Source organism: Jaculus jaculus, chromosome 12, assembly GCF_020740685.1.
Source record: "Jaculus jaculus isolate mJacJac1 chromosome 12, mJacJac1.mat.Y.cur, whole genome shotgun sequence".
NCBI lineage: Eukaryota > Metazoa > Chordata > Mammalia > Rodentia > Dipodidae > Jaculus > Jaculus jaculus.
This window is the reverse complement of record NC_059113.1, coordinates 60,415,024-60,424,881: the sequence shown is the minus strand read 5'-3', so window position 1 is coordinate 60,424,881 and position 9,858 is coordinate 60,415,024. Positions and strand designations below refer to the sequence as shown.

The following is a 9,858-nucleotide window of genomic DNA, read 5'->3' as shown; positions in this document are numbered from 1 at the left end:
GTGTCCTCATCTCACCACTGTGACAATACCAGGTAGCAGGGGTTGCCTACTTTTTGTTTGTTTTGAGGTAGGGTCTCGCTGTACCACAGCTTGACCAGGAGCTCACTCTGTAGCCCCAGGTTGGCCTTAACTCACTTAGATCCTCCTACCTCTGCCTCTCAAGTGCTGGGATTAAAGGCATGTGCCACCACGCCCCAGCTTTCATTCTTTATTATTTATATACCTTCACTCCCAAAAGCTGAAGTAGGAGGACCACTGAGTTTGGCTTCTTGTCCACTTTTTTGTGGATCAGGGAATAGTCCTAAAATATAACTCATATGTCCCCTAAGGTCACAACGTTAAGACAGAAACGTGGTTGAGGGATTCAATACTAGAGCACTTGCCTAGCAGCGTAAAGCCATGGGTTTGATCACCAGCATTGAGGATGAAAGAAAAGGAAAGGAAAGAAAAAAAGAAAGAAAGAAAGCAGGCAAGCAAGTGAGCCAGGTGTAGTGGCACACACCTTTAATCACAGCATTTGGAAGGCAGAGGTAGGTGCATGGCTGTGAGTTCAAGGCCACCCTGAGACTATATAGTGAATTCCAGGTCAGCCTGAGCTAGAGAGTCCCTACCTCAACCTCCCCCCCGCAAAAAAAAAAAAAAAAAAGGAAAAGAAAGAGAGATAAAAAGATTGAGAGAAACAAAGAAACAGGACTGGAGAGATGGCTCAGTGGTTAAGGTGCTTGCCTGTAAAGCCTAACAAACCTGGTTTTGATTCCCCAGTACCTATATAAAGCCAGATGCAGAAAGTGGCACATGCATTTGGAGTTTGTTTGCAGTGGCTAGAAGACCTGGGAAACCCACTTTCTTTCCCTCTCTGTCAATCTCTATTCTGTCTCTCTCTCTGCTTATAAATTAATTAATTAATTTAAAAAATGCTTTCTTAAAAAAAAAAAAAATGAGCTGGGCATGGTGGCGCATGCCTTTAATCCCAGCCGTTGGGAGGCAGAAGTAGGAGAATCACCATGAATTCAAGGTCTCCCTGAGACTACATAGTGAATTCCAGGTCAGCCTGGGCCAGAGTGAGACCCTACCTCAAAAAAAAAAAAAAAAAAAAAGGTCAGAGAGATGGCTTAGCAGTTGAGGCACTTGCCTGAGAAGTCTAAAAAGCCCAGGTTCGAGGCCACAGGACCCACATAAACAAGCTTCACAAGGGAACACATGCATCTGGAGTTCATTTGTAGTGGCTAGAGGCTCTGATGTGTTCATTCTCTCTCTCTCTGTATTTGCCTCTCTGTCTCTCTCTCAAATAAATAAATAATTTTAAAAAAAGAGCCTGTCGTGATGGCACACACCTTTAATCCCAGCACTCAGGAGGCAGAGGTAGGAGGATCACTGAGAGTTCGAGGTCACCCTGAGACAACAGAGTGAATTTCAGGTCAGCCTGAGCCAGAGTGAGACCCTATGTCAAAAAAAGAACAAAACAACAAGAAGACTTAACCAACTGTGGTGAGAATACTCATAGCCCTGGCACTGAGGAGCCGGAGGCAGAGGCAGGAGGATTGCCCAAAGTTCAAGGCCAGCCTGAACTACACAGCAAGTTCCAGGTTCAGCCAGGAGTACATAGGGAGATCCTGTCTCAAAAAATAAATAAAAAGCCAGGCGTGGTGGTGCACGCCTTTAATCCCAGCACTCAGGAGGCAGAGGTAGGAGGATCACCATGAGTTCGAGGCCACTCTGAGACTACATACTGAGTTCCAGGTCAGCTTGGACTAGAGTGAGACCCAACCTCGAAAACCCAAAAAATAAGAATAAATAAATAAATAAAAATAAAAAAGAAAAGAAGCCAGGCATGAGCCGGATGTGGTGGTGCACACCTTTAATCCCAGCACTCAGGAGGCAAAGACAGAAGGATCGCCATGAGTTCGAAGCCAGCCTAAGATTCACATAGTGAGTTCCAGGTCAGTCTGGGCTAGAGCAAGACCCTACCTCGAAAAAGAAAAAAAAAAAAAAATCTTTAATCCCTGCTGTGAGTCTGAGGCCACCTGAAATGACAGAGTGAGTTCCAGGCCAGCTTGGGCTACAGAAAGAAGAAAGGAAGGGAGGGAGGGAAATGAAGGTAGAGAGAGCTGGAGAGATGGTTAAACGGTTAAGACACTTGTCTGTCAAGCTTAAGGACCCAGGTGTGATTTCCCAGTACCCTGATCAGCCAGACGCAGTCTGGAGTTCATTTGCAGTGGCTAGAGGCCCTGGCATGCAATTCTCTCTCTCTCTTTCACTCCCCCTGCCTCTTTATCTCTCTCAAATAAATAAATACATGAGTTTTTTTTTTAAAGGAATAAAAAAAGAGAGAAGAGGAGAGAGGGAGGGAAGGAAAACTGGGCTTGGTGGTTCCACCTGTAATCACAGCACCTGGGAGTCTGAGACAGGACGGTCACCACGAGTGAAGGCCAGCTGGGGCTGCAGAGACCATATTTCAAACAAAGAAAGAAAGAAAAACGAAAATGAAATGAAAGAAATGAGAGAAAGAGGGACTGGGGAGATGGTTCCATCATTAAAGGCACCTGCTTGCACAGCCTCCCTGCCAGTTTGAATCCCTAGCCAGATACATAAAGTGGCATATGCATCTGGAGTTTGTAGTGGTGAGAGCCCTGATACCCATTCATCCTCTCTCTCTCCCTCTCTCACACTCTCTCTGCCCACCAACAAATAAAAATAAAAAGAGAAGGAAGAAAGAGAGATAAAATAAAAGCAAGCGGCAGAAAGCCTCTCATACCAGCTGTGAGAGTGGCTCGGGCTTGAAGTAGGGGAACTGCTGTCCAAACAGGCTGCTCCTTGGGCTGCCCATGCCCTCTTCTGGTTTCCCCCGGCACCAGCACTCTCCTTTTCTCCCCTATTGCACCCTGGCTCCCTTTCCCCTGTCTTTTCACAGAACAGCCTAGTTTCAGAGTGAGAAAGAATCTCGTGGGGTTAGCTGGTTCAACTTCCTCATGGACGCAAAGGGGATATTTAGCCCAATGACAGGGCAGGGGTCACCTGCAGCTTCGCCGGCGCCCTGCCTCTCTTCCCTGAACCCGCTGCCCTGCAGCATTCTGTGTGCGTGAGGCCTGCCACCCTATCTATACTCAAAAAGTCCACATTTGGCCTGGTGTGTTTGGGAAGAGGGTGGGTAGGAGGATCACTATGAATTGAAGCCAGCCTGGGCTACAGAGTGAATTCCAGGTCAGCCTGGGATAGACTGAGACCCTGCTTCAAACAAAACAAAACAAAACAAAACAAAACAAAACAATAAAACAAGGCAGGCATGGTGGCACACAACTTTAATCCCCGCACTCTGGAGGCTGAGATAGGAGGATCCACATGAGTTTGAGGACAGCTTGAAACTACATAGTGAATTCCAGGTCAACCTGGGCTAGGGCGAGATCCTACCTTCAAAAAAACAAAAAATTCAAAAAACAAAAGCCAAAATAAATCCCACAACAAATCTAAAACATCTTCCAGCCCAAACCTTACTACCTCTTTGCCACTGAAGGGAAGGGGCCCAATTCCCAATTCTGTGTTGCCCTCTAGTGGTGTGATATAGGAAAAACCAAGAGAAGTTTTGCAATTGACTGGCATTTGAACCAATTTTAGAGACTATTGTTACCTAGTTTTCTGACCCATGGCCTCACAGTTAAGGAAAAAGGGCCGGCCCTCCTGAGTTTTCCTGGCATCTAACTACAGAGCCAGGATTTGTACTAATGTTTCTTTGACCCAAGTACTGGGAAGAGACAGCTGAGATCTATAATTTTTAAAAAAAGGGGGGGGTGCTAAAAGCCGGGTGTGGTGCTGCCCACCTTTAATCCCAGCACTCGGGAGACAGAGGTAGGAGGATTGTCATGAGTTCGAGGCCACTCTGAGACTACATAGTGACTTCCAGGTCAGCCTGAGCCAGAGTGAGACCCTGCCTCGAAAACCAAAAAAAACAACAAAAAATTTATTTATTTGCATGTCAGGGGACTTCAGGGACTCTTGCTGCTGTAAACACCGGGCTTGTAGTGGGTGGCAGGTGGTTTGGGAATTGAATCCAGGTAGGCAGGCTTTGCAAGCAAGCACTTTTAACTGCTGAGCCATCTTCCCAGCCCTCCCCCACTTTTTTTTTTTTTTTTTTTTTTTGCCATTGAGTTTGTTGTTTTGTTTGTCTCTACTGGAAGTTCATTTCCACACTTTGGTAAACTATCTTCTGGGGGTGGAGATGTTGCTCGGTGGTAGAATACTGGCCTAGCATGTGTGAATCCCTGAAGTCTATTCCCAAGATTACAAAACCAAAATATTGCCTTCTGCCACTCTCTTTCCTACCTGCCAAACCATGGATCACATTCCATTAAGATCTGTCAAATGAGTGAGAAACTTGAAGCCTGAGGCTGCAACCCAGCCCACAAACATGTGTTATTTGGCCCGAGTGGAGCTGCCAGCAGAGTCCAGGACTCTGTTTTTCTTTTTCTTTCTTTATTTTATTTTCTTTACTTATTAAGTTTTTGAGATAGGGTTTCATTCTAGCTCAGGCTGACCTGGAATTCACTGTAATCTCAGGGTGGTCTCGAACTCACTGTGATCCTCCTACCTCTGTCTCCTGAGTGCTGGGATTAAAAGCTTGTGCCACCATGCCTGACTTCTTTCTTTCTTTTTTTGGGGGGGGGGGGGTTGGGTTTGAGGCAAGACCCTACCTCAAAAAAAAAAAAAAAAACCCACAAAACAAACAGTAGATTTCACATAAAAGCTCGGAAGCTCAGTTTCTAGCTCTTGGGAGGCTAGGGCAGGAGGATCCAGTGTGAAGCCAGTCGGGAGCTCGCTCAGAAACACACACACGGACTGGGCACGCCGGCGAGGGGACAGCACTGGCCTGGCCTGTGAGAGTTCCTGGGCTGAGCTCACACTCTGACTCCGCCATGTCTTCCTGGGGCTCGCCAGCTGCTGCACCCGTACATGGACTGTGAGTCCATCAGCTCACACATCTCCAAAGTCCATAGCCCTTACGTTATTTGCAGGAATTTACAGTCTCTCCTTTATAGACCTTAATTCACATAACTCTCACATCCTATCTAAGAAAAAAAAAAATCAAATGACATGATTATGAAACCCATTTCCAAATGGGGGACCTTAAGTTCAGAGAGTCGATAACCTGCAAAAGATTCCATAGCTGGTATCTCTTGACTCAATCCTAGCCACAGCACAGTCTCTCTTGCTGCTGCCTCTACTAACTTCTCTCGGGACTGGCAGATCAGCTCCGTGAGCCCTAGCCAGGAAAGAATCCCGCACCCTTGTCATCTTACTTGGATGCGACCAAAACAGCCTCTTGTCGCTCCATCTGCAAGTTGCCATGGTTCTGCAGGCCCCAACAGAGGACAGTGAAGCACAGGGGGAAGAAGGCACAGCCCAGCAGGAAGAGCAGGGGCATGCCGCTCTGTGGGGGAGTAAGAGAAAGACGCCATGAGAACACCTCAATGCAGCTGTCCTGCCGAGCACCCGGTGCCCTCACCCCAACAGCACAATGGCCCCTGAGATCCACATGTGCCATCACTGAAAGCCAGCAGGCTTACCCTTACTCTTTTGTTTTGTTTTGTTTTTCAAGGTAGGGTCTCACTGTAGCCCAGGCTAACCTGGAATTCACTCTGTAGTCTCAGGCTGGCCTTGAACTCAAAGTGATCCTTCTACCTCTGCCTCCTGAGTGCTGGGATTAAAGGCATGAGCCAACATGCCCGGGTCCTTGACTAGTATTTCTAAAGCCTAAATTGAATCTCCAGCAAGCCAAAAATCAAACAAATACATAAGTTAAGAAACACTAGGGTTGGAGAAATGGCTTAGTGGTTAAGGAGCTTGACTGCAAAGCCAAAGGACCAGGGTCAATTCCCCAGTACCCATGCAAAGCCAGATGCACAAGGTGGCACATGCATCTGGAGTTCATTTGCAGTGGCTAGAGAGCCTGGTGCACCCATTCGCTCTCTATCTGACTTTCTCTTTTTTTCAAATAAATAAATAAATAAAATATTTTAAAAAATAATTAATAGGGCTGGAGAATGGCTTAGCAGTTAAGGCACATGCCTACAAAGCCAAAGGACCCAGGTTCAATTCCCCAGGACCCCCACAAACCAAATGCACAAGGTGGTGCATGGATCTGGAGTTTGTTTGCAGTGGCTAGAGGTCCTAGTACACCCATTTTTTTTCTCTCTCCTCCTTTCTCTCAAATAAATAATTAAAATATTAGAAAAATGATTAATAGAGAGCCGGGCATAGTGGTGCATGCCTTTAATCCAGCTCTCAGGAGACAGAGTTAGGAGGATCACCATGAGCTCAAGACGACCTTGAGACTACATAGTGAATTCCAGGTCAGCCAGAGTTACAGCAAGACCGTACTTCGAAAAAAAAAGAAATTAATAGAGAAATTGGAGAAGACACTAGAAAATGGAAAGACACCCCATGTTCTTGTATGGAAGAACCAATATTGTGAAAATGTCAATCTTGCCAAAAGCAATCTACACATTTAATGCAATCCCCATCAAAATTCCAAAGGCATTCTTCACAGAAATAGAAAAAAACGGGTGGTGGTGGCACTCCTCTTTAATGCCAGCACTCATGAGGCTATGGTAGGAGGATTGCTGAGAGTTCGAGGCCACCCTGAGACTACATAGTGAATTCCGGGTCAGCCTGGGCTAGAGCGAGACCTTACCTCAAAAAAAAAAAAAAATCCAAGGTTCATTTAGAAGCACAATAAACCACAAATAGCCAAAACAATTTGGAGCAAGAAAAATAAGACTGGCAGTATCACTATACCTAATTTTAAGATGTATTACAGAGCCATAGTAACAAAAACAGCATGGTACTGGTCCCAAAACAGACATGAAGATCAATGGAACAGAATATAGGACCCAGATATAAATTTGGGCAGCTTCAGCCATCTGAGTTTTTAAAAATATTAATTAACTAATTAATTAATTAAAAAGAGAGAGAAAGAGGCAGAGAGAGGGGGAAGGGAGAGAATGGGCATGTTAGGGCCTCTAGCCACTGCAAATGAACTCCAGATGCATGTGCCCCCTTGTGCATCAGGCTTATGTGCGTACTGGGGAATCAAACCTGAATCCTTTGCTTTGCAGACAAGTATCTTCTTAACCACTAAGCCATCTCTCTAGCCTGGCCATCTGATTTTTGACAAAAATGCCAATAACATTCATTGGAGAAAAGACAGGCTCTTTAACAAATAGTGTTGGGAAAACTGGATATCTGGATGCAGAAGGATGAAAATAGATCCTTATTGCTCTCCATGCACAAGAATCAAATCTAAATGGATTAAAGACCTTAATATCTGACCTGAAACTCTGAAACAGCTAGAGGAAAAAGTAGGGGAAACCCTTCATCATATTGGCATAGGCAATGACTTTCTGAATATAACCCCAGTTGCTCAGGGAATAAAACTGCTGGGACTTCATGAAATTACAAAGCTTTTGTACAGCAAAGGACATTGTGAATAGAGCAAAGAGGCAACCTACAGACTGGGAGAAAATCTTTGCCAGCTATATACCTGGCAGAAGATTAGTATCTAGGATATACAAAAAAACTCAAAAAGCTAAATAATAAGAAATCGAACAGTCCAAATAAAAAATAGGCTATATGGGGGTGGTAAGTGTAGGCCCTTGAGATGCCTCTGCAGCAGCTGGTGGTGCAGGTGGCTCCCAAGGACGCGGGCAGAGGTGGCCAGCCCCAGTGCAAGTGCCTCGGCAGCCACATCTGAACACCCCTAACCCCACTTCCTGGGCCTCCATCCACCTTTAGATGGCCACTGGCTTCACCACCTCCTGATCTCAGGACCCCTGGCTTCACCCAGGGAAAGATGACTCGCCATTTCAAACCTGGAGACCTCATCTTTGCCAAGATGAAAGGTTACCCTCATTGGCCAGCTTGGGTAGATGAAGTTCGTGAGGGAGCAGTAAGGCCACCCACACACAAACTACCCGTCTTCTTTTCCTGGAACTTGAGACTGCTTTTCTAGGGCCAAAGGATATATTTCCATACTCAAAGAATAAGGAGAAGTATGGCAAACCAAATAAATGAAAAGGACTTAATGAAGGTTTTTGGGAGATAGATAACAATCCAAAAGTGAAATTTTCAAGTTAACAGACATCAACTAGACAACCAAATGCATCATCTGATGTTGAAGTGGAAAAAAAAGAAACTAATGTTTCAAAGGAAGATTCTGATCATGAAGAAGAAGCCAGCAATGAAGATGTGACAAAAGCAATTTACATCACCACTCCAAAAGCTGCTCAACAGGAAGAAAGAGAAGGGCAGAAAAACAAGTAGAAACTGAGGAGACATGAGTGGAAACAGCAGCAATGGCATCTGGTAATCTGAAAGTGAGTCCTCAAAGAGGACGACGTGCAGCTACGGAGGTCAAGATTCCAGACCAAGAGGCAGACCTAAAACAGTAAAACAGCCCTGCCCTTCAGAGAGTAATGAAGATGAAAGTAAGAAAAAAGGGGCATGAGGAGAAACAGCCTAAAAAGTAACTTAAAGAGGAAGAAGGCCAAAAGGATGAGGATAAACCAAAAAAAGAACCAGATAAAAAAGGGGAAAAAGCCAGGCGTGGTGGCGCACACCCTCAATCCCAGCAGAGGTAGGAGGATCACTGTGAGTTCAGGGCCACCCTGAGACTCCATAGTGAATTCCAGGTCAGCCTGGGCTAAAGTGAGACCCTACCTCGAAAAAAAAGGGTGGGGAGGGGGAAGAAGTTGAATCAAAAAGGAAGAACTTACCTAAAACTGGGGTTGCATCAACCTCTGTTCTGAAGAGGAAGGAGACCATCAAGAAGGCGAAAAGAAGAGGAGGGTGGAAGGAAGCTCAGAGTGCTCACAGGAGGAAGACACTGAAAGGGCAGCACGAGAAGAAGCAGGAGGAACCAATGGAGACAGAACACCAAACAGATGTAATCTGCAGTAATAAAAATACATCTTGCTGGGCTGGAGAGATGGCTTAGTGGTGGAGGTACCTGCCTGCAAAGCCAAAGGACCCAGGTTCAATTCCCCAGGACCCACATAAGCCAGATGCACAAGGAGGCACACGTATCTGGAGTTCGTTGGCAGTGGCTAGAGGCCCTGGTGTGCCATTCTCTCTCTCTCTCCCCCTCTATCTTTTTCTCTCTACCTATCTCTTTCTTTCGTTTTTGGATTTTCGAGGTAGAGTCTCTGGCCCAGGCTAACCTGGAATTCACTATGTAATCTCGGGGTGGCCTTGAATTCATGGCGATTCTCCTACCTCTGCCTCCCAAGTGCTGGAATTAAAGGAGTGTGCCACCATGCCCGGCCTACCTGCCTATTTCTCTCTCTCTCTCTCAAATAAATAAGGAAAAATAAAATAGTTCTTAAAAGTACATCTTGCCAGGTATGGTATATATATATATATATATATATATTTGGGGGGAGGGGAGCTCAAAGCATAGCATTAATCCAGTTACTAAAGAGAGAATATAAGTGGAGCAAACAAGAAATGAAGATGTTAAGGCAGACTCATTGGATTGAATTTCCCCTTACCCCCTTGACGGAAGAATGTTCCAAATTCTAAATTGAGGACTTCACTATTAATGGCATTATTACTGTGTTATGATTATTAACAATATTTCCTGTAAGGAATAATATACTACATATTAAGGTCAGCCATCATTCCTGTTACTTTTTTTTAACCAAGCTTAAAATGAAGCTTTGTATTTGAATGTTATAACACACATAGATGCAGATGGTGGTTGTACATTATTTCACTTAGAAATAAGAAAGTTAATTTTGTTTTGAAGCTAGACATTAAACTAGAATAGCTAAGAATGGGACAGTTGTGCCCTTTCCTTGGTGTTTAATT

At 45.0% G+C, this 9,858-nt stretch overlaps 1 pseudogene; it reads left to right on the top strand.

Annotated features, from left to right (window-relative positions):
* The first annotated feature begins 7,843 nt into the window (after window positions 1-7,843).
* LOC101598542 lies at window positions 7,844-9,527 on the top strand (annotated as a pseudogene).
* Window positions 9,528-9,858: the final 331 nt, after the last annotated feature.